General features: G+C 38.5%; 1 pseudogene across 1 annotated transcript; it reads left to right on the forward strand.

Annotated features, from left to right (window-relative positions):
• The first annotated feature begins 5,351 nt into the window (after positions 1-5,351).
• LOC308529194 (ribosome biogenesis protein NSA2 homolog) lies at positions 5,352-6,331 on the forward strand (annotated as a pseudogene). The gene is made up of 2 exons: positions 5,352-5,536; positions 5,744-6,331. The product of its transcript is annotated as a ribosome biogenesis protein NSA2 homolog (transcript).
• Positions 6,332-18,358: the final 12,027 nt, after the last annotated feature.

The following is an 18,358-nucleotide window of genomic DNA, read 5'->3' on the forward strand; positions in this document are numbered from 1 at the left end:
TCATATGATATGTGGATTATTTTGGTCCAGCTTCTTTCACTTAGTATATTTTGAAGGTTCATCCATGTCATAGTATGTATTGCTATTTTATTCAAAATTTTGTGTGTTTATGTTATGACAATATTTTAGTTACTTGCCCTTAAAAATTGTGATTAAAATATACATAACATGAAATCTACCAGTTTATTTTTAAATGTATGATATCAGAGTATTGAGTGCATTTACAACGTTGTGCAACCATCACAGCTATCCATTCTAGAACTTTTCCTTTATCCCAAACAGAAACTGTACCCATTAAACAATTACTCTACATTCCTTCTTACCCCCACGCTTGGTAATCTCTGTTCTACTTTCTGCCTCTATCTATATGTATCTCATGTCAGTGGAATAGTACAATATTCATCCTTTTGGGTCTGACTTATTTCACTTAGCTCAGTGTTTTCAAGGTTTATCCATGGTTAGCATGTTTCAGAATTTCATTTCTTTTCAAATGTATTTTTATTTCAGAGAGGAAGAGGGAGGAAGAGAGAGATAGAAACATCAATGATGAAAGAGAATCATTGATTGGCTACCTCCTGCACACCCCACACTGGGGATCCAGCCCGCAACCCAGGCATGTGCCCTGACTGAGAATTGACCCGTGGCCTCCTGGTTCATAGTCGACGCTCAACCACTGAGCATGCCAGCTGGGCCAGAATTTCATTTCTTTTTTGGATGAATAATATTCCATTGTCTAGGTAGACCACATTTTGTTTATCTACTCATCACTAAATTGTTTTTACCTTTTGGCTATTTTTTATGAGTGCTGCTGCTATGAACATTCATGTACAAGTCTTCAAACATCTGTTTTCAGTTCTCTTGGGTATATACCGAGAAGTGGAACTGTGGGATGATATGGTAGTTCTGTGTTTAGCTTTTTGAGGTTCTGCCAAACACTTTCCCACAGTGGCTGTACCGTTTATACTTCCTCAGCAATGTCTGAGGGTTCCAATTTCTCTACATTCTAGCCATTACTTTATTTTCCATTTTAAAAAATTATAGCCATCTTAGTAAATGGGAAGTGGTTTTGAATTATATTTCCCTAATGACTAATGATGTTGAACTCTTTTATGTGCTTATTGACCATTTGTATATTTTCATTGGAGAAATGTCTATTGAAGTCATTTGCCTATTTTTTAAAAATTAAGATTTAATGGATATGTAACATTACGTAGGCTTAAGGTATACACGATATTGCTTTTATCTAAAAATTAGAAATTTAAATAAACATGAATAATGGAGGTACCTAAGCAACTCATTCCAACTCCTTTAGCATTATTTGATTTTTTTCTTTCTGAGCAAGTACTTACATTACATAGCTACCAATTACATTTTCTTTTTTTTGCTATGTAATGGGCAGCGGGGACTGGGAATCTGTTCCCTTCTCTGTGCATTTTTCTCCTAAACACTGTTCAAGGTTTGGTGTGTTTGCTCTCTGATCATTTAGGGACTTGACTTTGTTTGCTCAAGTCTACAATTTTAATGGCATATTGAGAGGGAAGGCAGATAAAGGTGTGTTCAATTTGTCATCTTTAACCTAAATCTTAATATTTTCTTGGTAAGTTATATTGCACAGTTTTAATACTCAGGTCTTGTAGAGTTACAAGGACACATGACAAAATAATGAGAAACGAATATGTTGTGAGAGATATTAAATTAGAAGCTTTTTTATTTAATTCCATACTCTAGTAGAACAATATTTTGATTATAAAACTTCTGCCTATTTTTGTTTTGTTGGTTTATTATTCAAGTAAATATGTAGTAAGATGTAGGGCCACTGTATTACCGATAAGCTCTGAAGAAAGAGTTATATTTTTTTACCCTAAAACAGTGTATTTTTTTAATGAGAAAATTATATTTGTGTATCTATATAATAATAAGTGCTTAGAGCATAAAAAAGGGGCATCTCAGCTTGGGTGAAATTAGTAACAAGTTTTTACTGATCAACAATGGTTTTAAAAATTATGATTTTTATGACACTTTTTCTAAGACTATGTCCTATCAGATGCTCAAATAAGATTTTAATTTAAGCGAAGAAACATCAACTTACTCATAAACATGTTTTAATTTAAGCACAGTACTTTGATTTTTAAAATACAAGCTCAGCAGTTCATATTATGAAAATCTATAAATATTATTTTTCTTTATTTTTTTTAAATCCTCACCCAAGCATATACTTAGAGAGAGGAATGGAGAGAGAGAGAGAGAGAGAGAGAGAGAGAGAGAGAGAGAGAGAGAAGAAAAAGAAACATTGATCAGTTGATTCCCTTAGGCACCTTGACCAAAGAAGGAACTTGCAACATTTTGATGTACAGGACAACACTTCAGACTAAGCCACCTGGCCAGGGCTATAAAAACTGTTTTTCAATTAAGCTTTACTTTTCATCTAGTGATACTTGTTAAAAGAAAACTACTATATGATGGGAAGTATGAGAAATACAGTATTCCCTGCCCCATGCTCCCTGTTCTCACATTTCACTCTCCAGATACGATAACTACCCTAAACTCTTACCGTTGTTTATTCTGGTATTTACTTCCATCTTTCTAAACAATATTCTTACACTACTGCTTCTTAAATTTTTAGTTTCAGATTTTATCTCTTTGCTATTTACTATGAAATATAAGCCATCAGCATTTTAAATATACTCCTTTTCCTGTCTCTTATCTTTTAAATTATGTGATGATATTTGGTTAAAACAATATTCAGTGTTTATATTACTATGATTATGTAATTATTATTCATAGCTAAGCCACATATTATACTATGATTAAATTTCCTTTCTCTAGAACTTTTGTTTTCCCAGGAATTAATGATTATATTATTCTTTTTTGTCTGCTTAATTTTCTATATGATTATTACCAATTCATCCTAAATTCTATGACAGAACTATAAATTTCTCATTATATTTATTATTTATTTTAAAAAATATTTTTATTGATTTCAGAGAGGAAAGGGGAGAGATAGAAATATCAATGATGAGAGAGAATCATTGATCGGCTGCCTCCTGCACGACCCTACTGGGAATTGAGTCCACAACTCAGGCAAGTGCCCTGACCGGGGAATTGAACCGTGACCTCTTGATTCATGGTTGATGCTGAACCACTGAGCCACATCCGCCGGGCTTCCTCATTATATTTAAACACATCACGCTATCTATTATATTTCTCTCCCTCTCTTCCTTCACTATTCTTTCCCCCTTTTTCTCCCTCTCCCCTCCCTCCCTCCCTCCTCCCTTTCTTCCTTCCTTTCTTTCTCTCATCCGGGTATCCTTTTTAGAGCTCTTCTTTTCCCTGCTCCAATCTGGACCTGTTGATCCTAAGCCTACTGCTCACCTGTCATCCTCTCCTTTAGTGTATTCTGTTGTTTCCTGGGTCACATCTTCCTCTTTCACAGTTTATTTTCTCAGTTTAGGGGAGCATGTAGTCCAGTAGCTTCCTCAGAAAGGGTGAATGAGAGGGAAAATATATGTTTCAACTATGCATATGTTTGATAGTGTGGCTGCGTAAAACATTGTAAGTTTTATCAAAGTTTAACAAGAAGTCTTAACATTCTTTTAAAATAAATGCCAAGAAGAGGGCTTACCTTTGTATTTATTTTGAAAGAGGCAGGCCCCCGGAATCTGATCGAGTTAGAAGTAACCTGTGTACCTCTGCCTTTTAGCCGTACATGTGTCAAGTTTTTCTCAGAAATTTCTGAGGTTTTCCCTGGAATTATGAACAACATATGTGCAGCCAGATTCTGACTGTCCCTTCTGTTCCTGGGAGAATAAAGGAAGAACCAGGTGGGTGGGGGACATCAATCAAACTGGGAGATTAGCATTTAAGATTATTTGTCCATATGGTTTACACGTAAGAAATCCAACATTTTTTTTAGAAGTTTTTTAGAATGTCAAGAGCAAGAGTTTTGCAAGGACTTGGTAATTGTGAAAGTTGTATTGCCAGTTTTTGTTTGACATACTTTAAAAAATTGAGGTAAAATTGGCGTAACATAAAATCGATCATTTTATAGTGAGAAATTTAGTGGCATTTTAAATGTACATTTATAATGTTGTTCAGCCACTACCACCTCTGTGTAGTTTCAAATGTTTTTTCACCCCAAAAGGATTGCCAAATCTTGACACTGATTCTTTCATTAGAACATAAACTTGGTCTAACCTATCAGTCACTCAGGAAATGAGCCAAATTATAATATTCAGATCATTCAGTTCATTCAAAAATACATTGTACAGAGTTTATAGTTTTCCTATCAGAAATTTACAAAAGGATATTCATGTCCTTCCTGCCATAGTGTTCTTTGAATCTAGCAATGCAGAAATTAAATTAGAACAGACGTAGTAAAAAAATTAGATTAATATTGTCTTTCTGGTTTTTGTTTTAGGGTATTTAGAAAAGTACTGCTACAGAACTTTGAAAATGCGGGCTAGCAAGTAGGAAAATCTCATCGAGAAATGGTTCATTTAACAAATAAGTTCATAGATCTGTAAATGTTTCTGCTTTTTTTCATCAGCACACTGTGCTTCTATTGGTCACATGCTGTATAGAATGATCATCACTGTCATTCTGTGATGGAGCGTCTCCTTTGAACAGGGCTTACTGTGGGAGAGATTTCCTGGAGAGTAATTTCTGATGCCGTTAGGGGGACAGTGAGGAAAAAGAGAAGGAAAAGTGCCAGAGACTGCTTTTATCTTTTCATTTTCCCCTCTTTGTAAAGATTAGATTGCCTTCAAATTCCTGCTTTTCTTATGAACAGCTCTTTGTCCATTTTGTAAGTAAGATTTAGGAATTAGTAAGGAAACACCATTCTCTCTGTAGAGCAGATTCTCGCCAGCTTTGGTTAGCCGTGGATAGTAGTTGGGCCAGATTTGTTGTCTCATCCTATCAACCAAATGTACAGATGGCCTATTTTCCCCCAGTGGGGAATAAAATCCCACATGACAACAGGTAGACCTAACAGATCTAGGTAAGTATGGGGCTTTATAAATTAGCACCCAGCTATAATTATTAATAGTTACAGATAGTAAATTAAATAGAAAATAACTAGAATAATATAATAAAATAATAAATTAAATTGCATGGTAATTAAATGTGTCTGTATAAATATGTGCATACATATCATCATCAATTATGTAGACCAGTGGTTCTCCAAGTGTGGTTCCCTGGCCAGCAGCATTGGCATCGCCTGTGAGTATGTGAGAAATGCAGTTTCTCCCTTTCCTGCTGCGAGTGGTGTGGAGTTGGCTTGTGAGTCTCTGAGACCTGGAAGTTGAGAGCTTCTTCACACGGGGGGAATGCACCCAGTGGCTCCGGAAACCATGCCACAGAACTCATATGCTGAGTTACACTAAGTGCTACGGATATTGTTTGGATGACTGTGATAAAAGAGAAAGAAGGAAGGGGAGAGGCTCATGAATGGTCAAAGAGGGCAAAAAGGATGATTGGTCTGAAGGCTAAGCTCCATATAAACAACACCATGCTGAGAAATACAAATGAAAAGAGAGCCCAGCTGGTGTGGCTCAGTGGTTGAGCATCAACCTATGAACCAGGAGGTCATGGTTCGGTTCCTGGTCAGAGCACATGCCCGGGCTCCAGCCCCAGCATGGGGAGTGCAGGAGGCAGCCGATTCTCTCTCATCATTGATGTTTCTATCTCTCTCCCTCTCTTTTCCTCTCTGAAATCAATAAAAAATACATATTTTTTAAAAAAGATGCATGAAAAGAGAAAACACCAAACCAAAGAATGATGGAAAGATGCCACAAGGAGCAGTATCTGCATACCTACTGGGCAGAGAGGGACAGTCGGAGCTAAAGTACTTTGCAATACGATTAAACAAAAAGATGAAAAAAGAAAGCGGGGAAAATGGGAAGTCCCTTTGCTCAAAGTTCATGCCGAGGGAGAAGCAAAGGTGTCAAAGTTATTGGAACAGAAAAGAGAAAGAAGAATGCCTGCAAGAGGATGGTTACTCAAGTCTGCTTTGCTGGAGATGGCTAGCACCACCTAAATATGAAAGGCCAATGCGCTTGCGTTTCAAGATGGCCCACCTAACACGTCCTGAACTGAAAGCCACCTTTTGCCTGACAATACTCGGTGTAAAGAAGAATCTCTCATCCCCTCTTTCTACAACTTTGAGTGTTATTCCCAAAGGTACTGTCATTGAGGTGACAGTGAGCAAGTTGGGCCTTGTGACACCTGGAGGCAGGGCTATTTGGGGAAAACATGCCCAGTTACCAACAATCCTGAAAATGATGGATGCGTAAATGCAGTCTTACTGGTGAGAGCAAATGACTCCTTGTAATGATTGAAGACAATGCACCAATCAGGAAAACTCCTTTACTGTGATGTTTCTGAGTACCATCACCCAGGTAACATGTCTGCAGTCATCAAGAGAACTATTTATTTTATTGTAAAAAACATTAAAATGGCCCATTTTATAAAAAAGAACTGCAGCATCTACTGAATTAGAAACCCGGGGAACGGGGTCCAGCAAGCGGTTCTAACAACTCTTCAGGTGGTTGGGAGACTGTAGGACCCACGGTTTAAGTTTGGAAACCACAGTGTTAGCGCCGATTAAGCGCCCTCTAGTGTTGTCAAAGTTGCTTTTGACAAATTTCTGGACTTGGCCTAGAAATCCTGATGGAAATAAAAGAATATATATATATATATATATATATATATATATATATATATATATACACACACATATATATATATACATATATATATATAATCTTACCTCAAAATTTCCTTCAAGCCTTTTTTTCTATGAATAACTTTACAAATTTTTAGAAAATAGTATCTGTACAATTTTAAGCTTTGGTCTTTTTTTGACTTAAATTATGGAATAAGCATTGCCCATGTCATTAAAAATATTTTGTAAACTTAATATTTAAAGGCTGATTAATAGTTTTTAATTTATTTCTCTTTATTTTCCACAATTTTACTGTAGAAGGTTATCTTTTTAGAAGAAAGGATGGGGGAGCAGTTACTTGCCTACCATGTTATTTTTTATAAATACTTAACTATATTTTCTCATGTCGCCAAAGAGGCATAGACAGATTTGGTAAAACTGTAAAAGCAGGCAATAGTGGTTGCTTACAATGTTAACTTATTTGGATTTTGTGCTTTTCATTTCATGCCTCCTTCTTTTGACACTTCTTTTAGGTCTATGTACTTCCAATCTCCTCAACTTACTGGCCCTTGGCTGCTCAGCGTCTCATTCTCTGGTCTATTCCTTTTTGATTCACTTCTTCCATCAGATATTTTCAGTCCATCCTGTCTTGAAGCCTTTAAAAGCAGGAATTTGAAGGCTATAAGTGATTGAAGAAGATATTTTGGAGCTGGTTAGCTTTTCCTTACCTTCAATTTCATCATACAGGCACTTGTTTACTTGAGCTTAGCAGTTAATAGAGGTTCTGTGGAGTCAGAAAACCACCTCTCCACTTACTAGTTTTGTGTTTTTGGCAAATAAATCCCTTTTAGCATAGGTTTTCTCATCTAATAGTCTAGTAATCTAAGATGTCTTGTTTATAGATGTGAACATTATATTATATATACATTGTAATTTATAGATGTGAACATCATATGTATAAATTATAATTTATCGGTGTGAGCATTATATTGTATCTATAGTGCTAGCACAGTGTCTGACATAATAAATTCACTAACTATTAGCTGTTACTCTTAGAGGTAATATTAGTGTTTGTTTCACTCTAGAACCACTTTTGTTGCTGAGATTGATCTTAGACCTTATTTTTTGTGACTAATAATGTTTAAATTGTTTATATTACATGTTCATAAAAACCCTGGCTCTTTCTCTGACAATTAAATTTAACCTTTAAAATGAAAACTTTCAAATTTTTATGGAACAAATGTTTTAAAAAAGCATTCTCTCAAATTCATATTTAATTTTTCTTTTTTAAAACTCAAATTGTGGGAGAGGAACCAAGATGGCGGCATAGGTAAACATTGGAGATTGCTGCCTCGCACAACCACTTCAAAAATACAACTAAAAGACAGAACGGACATCACCCAGAACCACAGGAAGGCTGGCTGAGGGGAAATTCTTCAACTAGAAGGAAAGAGAACAGCATATTGAGACTCAGAAGAGGCGCAGTGCGGAAAATACAAAGGTGCGGAGGTGCGTGCGGAGCGGGCTGGCGGCTGAGGGCGCGGTTGTCTGTTCCAATCGGGAGGGAGTCTCAGACTCTGAGCTCCAGATCCGGGCGAGTTTCTAGGGACCCAGACTCAAACAGGAGAAGCGGGACTGTCTGGCTTCGGTCGGAACTCGAGGCAGCTTTCTCTCCGAGGTTTGCAGCGGTTGCTGGGTCTCTGAGCAGCAGAGCCTCTGGGAATGGGACTGAGAGCAGCCATAACTGCTCGCTCCACCCGCCCTGTTGATCCCGTGCGACCCGCCCCGCCCAAGCCCTGCACAGAGGCATTTGCTGCATAGCCTCAGGCAAGGGCTAGATTAGCACCTCCCTAGAGGACAAAAGTTCTCCCACTGCAGACACAGCTGATTCTCACAGCCACTTGGCCTGGAGGTCAAATCACCCCCAGTATTACCTACAACAATCAAGGCTTAACTACAACAAGACTGCGCACAAAGACCACTAGGGGTGCACCAAGAAAGCATAAAAAATGAGGAGACAAAGAAATAGGACACAAATGTTGATGGAGGACATAGAATTCAGAACCACACTTTTAAGGTCTTTCAATAATTTTCTAGAAACTGCCGATAAACTTAATGACATCTAAAAGAAATCTAATGAGACCCTCGATGTTGTGATAAATAACCAACTAGAAATTAAGCATACATGGACTGAAATAAAGAATATTATACAGACTCCCAACAGCAGACCAGAGGAGCACAAGAATCAAGTCAAAGATTTGAAATGCGAAGAAGCAAAAAACACCCAACCGGAAAAGCAAAATGAAAAAAGAATCCGAAAATACGAAGATAGTGTAAGGAGCCTCTGGGACAGCTTCAAGCGTACCAACATCAGAATTATAGGGGTGCCAGAAGATGAGAGAGAGCAAGATATTGAAAACCTATTTGAAGAAATAATGACAGAAAACTTCCCCTACCTGGTGAAAGAAATAGACTTACAAGTCCAGGAAGTGCAGAGAACCCCAAACAAAAGGAATCCAAAGAGGACCACACCAACACACATCATAATTAAAATGCCAAGAGCAAAAGACAAAGAGAGAATCTTAAAAGCAGAAAGAGAAAGAAAATCAGTTACCTACAAGGGAGTACCCATACGACTGTCAGCTGATTTCTCAACAGAAACTTTGCATGCCAGAAGGGAGTGGCAAGAAATATTCAAAGTGATGAATACCAAGAACCTACAACCAAGACTACTTTATCCAGCAAAGCTATCATTGAGAATTGAAGGTCAGATAAAGAGCTTCACAGATAAGGAAAAGCTAAAGGAGTTCATCACCACCAAACCAGGATTATATGAAATGCTGGAAGGTATCCTTTAAGAAGAGGAAGAAGAAGAAAAAGGTAAAGATAAAAATTATGAACAACAAATATGCATCTATCAACAAGTGAATCTAAGAATCAAGTGAATAAATAATCTGATGTACAGAATGAACTGGTGATTATAATAGAATCAGGGACATAGAAAGAGAATGGACTGACTATTCTTGGGGGGGAAAGAAGTGTGGGAGATGCAGGAAGAGACTGGACAAAAATCGTGCACCTAAGGATGAGGACAGTGGGTGGGGAGTGAGGGCGGAGGGTGGGGTGGAAACTGGGAGGAGGGGAGTTATGGGGGGGAAAAAAGGGGAACAAATGTAATAATCTGAACAATAAAGATTTAATAAAAAAAATAATAAAACTCAAATTCTGTATTTCACAGGAAGTTATCTTTTGTAGGGTAGTACTTGTGTTTTCACTGTAATTATAACATTACAGATTTCCCAGAAATTGCAGGGAAATGTATATATTAGTGTATTATTAATTATAAGCTCATTTAAAGTTTTATTGTAATCTTTGAACTTGCTTATTTCTTTTTAAAAAAATATTTTATTGATTTTTTTACAGAGAAGAAGGGAGAGGGATAGTTAGAAACATCGATCAGCTGCCTCCTGCACACCTCCCACTGGGGATGTGCCCGCAACCAAGGTACATGCCCTTGACCGGAATCGAACCTGGGACCTTTCAGTCCGCAGGCCGACGCTCTATCCACTGAGCCAATCCGGTTTCGGCTAAACACGTAATTTTGATGCACCATGCTGAGTAGGAGAATGGAGGTATGTAGAAAGCGTTACAGAAGCATGTAAGTGGCACATTTAACTGAGTGGCAAGCAAGGAGGACTGTTCGATAGTTGTGTAGGAGGCCAGGCCGTTAGGTAAGACTTGTCAGAGACGGTAATGTTTGAGCTGGGCCTTGAAGAAAGGAAACAAGTCCAGCAGGGTGGTCCAGGCTGGTGCATCTGAGGGGCGGGGAGGGGAATGTGAAAGGAGCACTGTTTCATCTTTTGTAGACAATACAGGAATCAACTGAGAAGTGTGAGACTCAGGAGAATTCTACACGATTGCTAGATATGAGATCAGTTTTAAGCCATTAATAGTATTTCTTTCCATTCATCAGAACCAACTAGAAAATATAATAAAAAAATCCTTTCACAATATGATAATATTTCCAAGGTATCTAGGAATATAAAAAATCTCTATGGTAAAAACATTGAAAACCTAAGACAAGATTAGCTGAATAAATGGAAGGATGTCCCATAGCAGACAGGGCAACTTAATAAGTATATATCAATTATTCCTTAATTAATGTAAAAATTGCCATTTCAATTAAAGTTACAGTTGGATTTTTTTAGGAGTTTGATAAATTTATTCTAAAATTTATATGAAATAGCAAAGGAAAAAAAAAAGAAATAGCAAAGGTATGAGAATAGCTAAGTCAGCCTTAAAAAAGAAAAGGGTGGGGATTGATCATACTAGATATCAAGACATATTAAAAAGTCTTCATGTTACACATGGACCAGTTAAACAGCTTAGAGATTTTGGAGACAGGCCATGAATATATATATAAAGTTATCCTCATTCTTCACAGATTCTATATTTACAAATTCGCCTACTTGCTAAAATTTGTAAACCCCAAATCGACACTCGCAGCGCTTGTGCAGTCATTTACCAACACGCACAAAACAGAGAAAATTTGAGTCGCCTGATGAGCGGAAGCATGTTCCCAGCTACCCAAGGAGATGCTCTGTGTTCTCGCTTCAGCTCTCACACTCCACATGTGTCATTTTCATGGTCTGTTCAGAGCCACGCTTTCTGCATTTCTGTGCTTTATGGTGTCGATTTCACTGTTGAAAATGGCACTGACACACAGTGCTGAAGTGCTCTCTCGTGTTCTCAAGCACAAGGAGGCTGTGATGTACTTGATGGAGAAAATATTTGTGTTAGGTATGTTTTGTTCAGACATGAGTTACGGTGCTGTTGGCTGAGAGTTCAATGTTTGTAATAGCAATAATGTTAAGTTAGGTGTTTTAAAACAGAGACACACATAAAACAAGGCGAAGTATTGATTGCAGTGGAAATACTTTTCCTACAGATTCACAGGAACTGTATTTTTCCTAGAAGCAAAGGTTCAGCATCACTAATTCAGTGTTTGTGGCAACTTTATAGCAAAACTAATGAGAATTGACTGTATATGTGTATCAGCCAGAGTCTGGTTAAGGAACCAGAAACCATACTAGGAGGTTCAATAAAAATAAGTGACTATTGGGAAATGGCTAAATTGGTGTTGGAGAGTTGAAAATTGATGAAACCAGAGAGAAAATAGGAAACAGCTATCATCCTTGGGGGAACACACAGGGAAGGGGCTGGAGTTAGAACCTGCAAGCATGGAGCAGGGTCCTGGTTGGAGCTGGGACTCAGTCGTCTGAGGAGAGAGGAACTGCCGGTCGAGGGGTTATTTCTGGGAGTGTAGAGGAGCAGACACTGGATGGCTGTTGCTGATGGGAAAATGGGCTGAGCTGTAAGAATAGCAAGGAGATAGAAAGAAGCAAATTTCACCTGCTGTCTTGCCTTCTAGTGTCCTTGGGAGAAACCAACAACAGTAAGCCAGCTGACAGGAGAGTGGTTTGTTGCTTCCACTCCAATATCACAAAAGCAAAGCATAGGAGCAGAAGAGACAATAGTTTAATATCTAACACAATATGAGATCTTAATCTGTAATAAAGATAGCACTGCAAATATTCACACATGTTCTTAAAGAGACATGCGTAGCAGACTGTGGAATAAGACAACTTAGATTTGAATTTTTGGGTGTGCTACTCTTTGTGTGACTGTGGGCAAATTATGTGATCTCTCTGTACCACCACATGAAGGAAAGATATCCACCTCCCAGGAATACCTACATTGGACTGTTTTTTTTTTGTTTGTTTGTTTTTAAAAATATATTTTATTGATTTTTTACAGAGAGGAAGGGAGAGAGATAGTTAGAAACATCGATGAGAGAGAAACATCGATCAGCTGCCTCCTGCACACCTCCCACTGAGGATGTGCCCGCAACCAAGGTACACGCCCCTGACCGGAATTGAACCCGGGACTCCTCAGTCCACAGGCCAACGCTCTATCCACTGAGCCAAACCGGCTATGGCTGGACTGTTATATGAGCAAGAAAGAAACTTACTTTCCTAAGCACTGAAATTTTGGGTTTGTTTGTCCCAGTAAATAACATGATCCTAAGTATTACTGCAAGAGCGTTTGTTGCAGTGCTTTTTATGGTGGGGAAGTTGAAGGCACACTGGGTGTCTGTCGCTGTGAAAATAGGTATGTTAAGTATGGTGGATGCACAGCATGAGATTTGCACAGTAATTAGAAGTGAAAACACATGAACATGAATGGATTGTAAAGTCATGGTACTCAGTGAAATAGTGAAATAGAATGAGAAATAAAACCCTAATACCATTTATGTGAAGCAAAAATATGTACACATAAAGCTACACATTTTTTCCCCCAGAACAAATACAAATGCAGAGATACAGTGTGGAGAAAGAGGGACTCGAGCTGTAAGAGAATAAAGTAACAAGAGGGATTACACAGACTAATAGTGATAATTGCTATAAACTGAAGGGAATATGATTTACTTAATCTTCTTTTACCTGAGAGTAAAAGGAAGAAAGGTCAAGGCCAAATGGGTAATTGTAACAAAAGAGAAAATAAATTGGAATGAATATAATGATTAATGCAGAGCACAAATAGGAAGAAAACTCTAAAGCTCTACTGAGGTGAATAAAAGATGACTGAATAAATGGGAAGATAGTGCTTGTCCTTGTCCTTGTAGAGTTTAATTTTTCCTAAATTGTTCCATATATTTAGCACAATCTGGGAGAATTAATAGGATTTTTAGGGGGAGCTGGATAAGCTGGTTCTGAAGTTCGTGTTAGAAATAGATGTGTGTGATTAGCTGATAAAATTGTGAAATAGAGGAATAGTGATCATGAGTGACCAGTTCTATCATATTCAAATGGGGAGATGAAAAGGAAGTTTTATAGAGATATAGCATTTGGAAAAATTTAGGTTATTGACTTATGAATCAACAGAATAGAAGCCCCCCATGGAGATCTCTATAGTATATGGGTAATGAGTGTGTCATCAAATTCATTTAAAATTAGTGAGGAGAAGAAAATTCGAAAATATGATGTTGGGACACCTAGCTATCCATTTGGAGGAAATAAAAATGGGTTCTACCCCATTTCTTTCATCAGAATCAATTGCAAATGGGTCACATTTAAATATCCAAAACTAGAAATACTAGAAAATATGAGTACATTAAGAAATTAGAATTACCAGATGATTACCTAGTTACCGTTGTCATCCTCTTCATCATCTTGGGGTAGGGAATGCTATTCAGTTACAAAACCCAGATCCAATAGGGGCAAAGCTCTGTATTTGGGATTACATAGGAATTATAAACATCTGCTAAGTAAGAAATACCCTAAGTAAAATCAAAGAATGGGTGATAGATTGGCAGGAAAAGATGGACAACATCTGTATGAGATAACTAATTTCCTTAATATATAAAGGGCTCTTACAGTTAAATATGAAAGCAGCCAGTGGGAAAATAACGGAACGACAGGCCATGCATGGGAAGTGGTGTACAGATGACTTTCATACAAATGAAATGAACCTACTATTACTCATGATTAAAAGAATACGAATTTTGCCTCTTAAAAGATACCACTTTTCACCCATCAGATTGGCAGAAAGAAAAAGTTCGGTAATGCCGAGGGTTGGTTAGAGTGTGTGGAAATGGACACTCTTATGGATTGGTTGGAGGGTATTTGGGGGAAGCTCATTGAAAAAAGAAGAGTATGGTTTGTGTAGAAACTGGCAAGTACTCTGTGTGTCTGTGTGCTTTTACCATTGAAATAAAACTACTTAGCGACATATAGATCTCTTGTTCTTGGCATATTTGTGTGCTACATTCCGTACTGGTATTTGGAAAAATAGAGAAAGTCCGGATGGCAAAGGGCTTTGAATGTTAAACTAAAGAGTTTATATTTTATTCTGGGAGTTCCCTGAAGACTTCGTATGCAAAATAATTAAATAATCAGACCGTGTTTTAGAAAGAACTCTGATAGTAATTTGGAGAATGGAGTGGTAGGGTTAGGGCAGTGGTTGGCAAACTCATTAGTCAACAGAGCCAAATATCAACAGTACAACGATTGAAATTTCTTTTGAGAGCCAAATTTTTTAAACTTAAACTATATAGGTAGGTACATTGTTATTAACTTAATTAGGGTATTCCTAAGGCTTAAGAAGAGCCACACTCAAGGGGCCAAAGAGCTGCATGTGGCTCATGAACCACAGTTTGCCGACCATGGGGTTAGGGTGTGGTGGAGGTTGTAATACTGAGAATGCCAACAGTTGCAAAATCACTTAGAAAGCTATATCAATAGCTTAGGTGACCATTGATAAGATTCAATGGAACTGGAGAGAGAGAATTTTTAAAATCATTAGGATTTGGTAATTGATTTGGTAGGTGGGGAGAGGAAATAGTTAAACATGACTATTTTCCTGAGGTCAAAAAGGAATTGGAGCTGTTTTACGGGGTTTCTAAAAGTAATTCTCACTTTAGAACTTCTAAAAAAATTCTACTTACTGTTGAGTAAGGTGCACCTTATGTATCTATAATAATACCTAAACACTTCAAGATTTTTGGGAATTAGGAGTGGCATGGTGCAAGCTTTAACATTATTGAGCCTTTTGAATTTCCTACAACCAGTCTCTAACACTGGTCTTGGAGCAAGCTTTTCGCCTCTCTCTCTCTCCTCTCTCTACTCTTTTTTTTTTCTTTCTTTCTCTCTCTCTCTCTCTCTCTCTCTCTCTCTCTCTCTCTCTCATCTTTGGAAGTAATGTAATAATCTCTTATTTAAAAAATTGAAATAAAAAGGCAGGTTCAATGACAGTAAATGTCAATTTCAATATAAGATGCTCTGGTTTAATATACTCAAGGGACTGATAGGATGGTTAATTAATAAAAGAAATGTCACCCCGAAGGTCTGTGCTGAGAATTTTCATTAACAAGTTGAAAAAGAAGTAGCAAAGTAATCAATGAGCTAAAGCAGACATGATTGACTGTAATTACTGTGCTTGTTAAGGTTATTGACTAATGGCAAGATGGGCCGTCAAAGTTGAGGCATGGCACTATGAGAAAATTACATGAGAAAATTAATGAGAAAACCATTCATTTTAGCCCTACTGTTATCACCCAGGCAATAAAGTTAATGTGTCACTTTCAGTAGTTCTAAAATAGTTATATTGAGATTTTTAATTTTAGCACTAAATACACCCTGACTAGAATTTAAATGCTGTATTTGGGTTTACACAATGTGAAACAGAGGAGGAGGGGTAAATATAACATATAAAGACAACAAACAAGACATAACTGCAGTTTGTACCAGGGCAGTCGCTGGAAAGATGGAGAGGCAATGGATCTGAAGGATATTTGAGAAATAAAATTAGTGGAACACTATTCTCCTATGGTATTGACATCTTTCCTTTTTGCATCAAGGCAAATATAACTCCCTCCAGGAAAATGCCCTGGATTACCCCTTCCTTCCAGCGCTCGCTCTCCCTCTTTTGAAATCCATTCTAGTTCATTTGCATATGCCATGCTGTGATGGACACTGCCATTGCCTCTAGCTTTCATTCCAATGGAATAAGGAAACATAAATAAATATGTAAGGTTGCTATAAGTGACTGGGGGCAGTGAGATAAGGTGATCAGCTCTCTGAGAAGGGGAAGTATTATGTCAAGGTAGAGAGTGAGCCAGACGTGTAAGCCACTGGGAGAAAATGACTTCAGGCAGGGGGTCAGCCAGTGCCACAGCCCTAATGGGGAAAGCTTGCGTGTTCTATGAACAGAAAATGTAGTTAAAGTCAGTGAAGTAGGGGGAAGAGCGCAGTGAGTCAAGGTTGGAGAGGTTGACAGGAGCCAGGTCATCATGCAGTGCCTTGTAAGTTTGGTAAAGAATTCGGATTTTCTGCTCTAAGGAATAGGAAGCCATTGGGTGATGTTAATCAGTAGAATAAGATGAGCAAAGCTGTGTTCTGAAAGACCACTTCGATGCCATGTGGAGAATGCATTGCAAATGACTCAGGATAGCTGGGACAGGGGAGATAGAGACAAGTGAATGTATTAAAAACAGCTTTTGGGCCGAAACCGGTTTGGCTCAGTGGATAGAGCGTCAGCCTGCGGACTGAAAGGTCCCAGGTTCGATTCCGGTCAAGGGCATGTACCTGGGTTGCGGGCACATCTCCGGTAGGAGATGTGCAGGAGGCAGCTGATCGATGTTTCTCTCTCATTGATGTTTCTAACTCTCTATCTCTCTCCCTTCCTCTCTGTAAAAAAATCAATAAAATATAAAAATAAAATAAAAATAAAAATAGCTTTTGGAAGTAAGAGTAATAGGAATTTTTGATGATTGAAAGGGGAAAGAATGAATGAAGAATGACTGCTTGGTTTTGGGTTAAGCCATTAGGCGATGGTACCCATAACTAGAATATGAGTGACAGAAAGAAGTAGGTCTGAGAGGCAAAAGCGAGAGCTGTTTTTTGGGACATGCTACCGTTGAAGTGTGTCTTCGCTATCCAAGTGGAGAGGGCAGTTGGATGTATGCCTTTGGTGCTGGTGAGAGCGATCTAGTCTGGGATACTGATCTGGGAATCATTAGCTTATGGGTGTGTGACCGGTTTGCTGGGTGAACGAGTTTGCTTTCCCCAATCCCTGCATTTCAGCTCTTTGTTGTATCTCCTTTTCTCATTCCTTTATGACAATTGGGTAGGCTCCATAATTTACTTGCCACTTGCAGTGTTTTGAAGGCTGCTCAGTCCATTTTAAAACTTCCACTTTATTCCAGTTTAATAAAATTTCATTTTTCCCCTCCTCCGGTACTGACCCTCCAAAGAAGAAATAATCAGCTCTCGTCTTAAAACTGTCCTTTCAAGGGACTTGGCAATCGCAAGGGACATTTACTTTTTTACCACTTCTTCTCTGATATCTTTGAGAAGAGAGGACTAGCTGGCCTGTTCCCTTAATTTTCCAAGTCTCCAAACTTTTCCTCTGGTGTTGGGGCTGGGAGAGGGAGCGGGAGAGAAGAGCATGCAGTTCTTCTTACCTTCTTCGTAAGCCCCGAGTGAGGTGTCTGTCCTCAAACACTGGGCATTCCTTAGTGTGCCATGTACACAGGTGGCTTCGTTTTCTTACGTTTTCATTTTGAGCCTTAGTTGCCAATTCGGTGCAACAGTTAAAGTCCCACTCAACATCCAGTGGCCGATCTCGCTTAAAGCCACAGGATTGGCTGAGCTATCCCCTGAGGTGATGCCGGGAGGTTGTTGATAGACTTACAGCTGGCCCTTCGGGCAGCGACAGGGACAGAAGTTCCATGGAGCGGGTTGTGGAGGGAATGAGAGGTGACAGCGTAGGGGTGAAGTCCTGTGATGAAGGCGGCAGAGGACGGGGAGGAGCGCTAGAGGGAGCTGAAGGGTGAAGCTAGTGCTTTTGTTTGGTATTTTGAAGTTAGAAGTCCCGCGGCATAGTTTTATTTATTTATTTATTTATTTATTATTGCTTAAAGTATTACAAAGGGTATTACATATGTGTCCATTTTATCCCCCCGCCCTAGACAGTCCCCTAGCCTCCCCTATCCCCCAATGTCTTATGTCCATTGGTTATGCTTATATGCATGCATACAAGTCCTTTGGTTGATCTCTTACCCCCCTACCTCCTGCCCCCCAACCCTCCCCGGCCTTGCCGCTGCAGTTTGACAGTCTGTTTGAGGCAGCTCTG

Source organism: Myotis nattereri, assembly GCF_964212035.1.
Source record: "Myotis nattereri genome assembly, chromosome: 13".
Taxonomy (NCBI): Eukaryota; Metazoa; Chordata; class Mammalia; order Chiroptera; family Vespertilionidae; genus Myotis; species Myotis nattereri.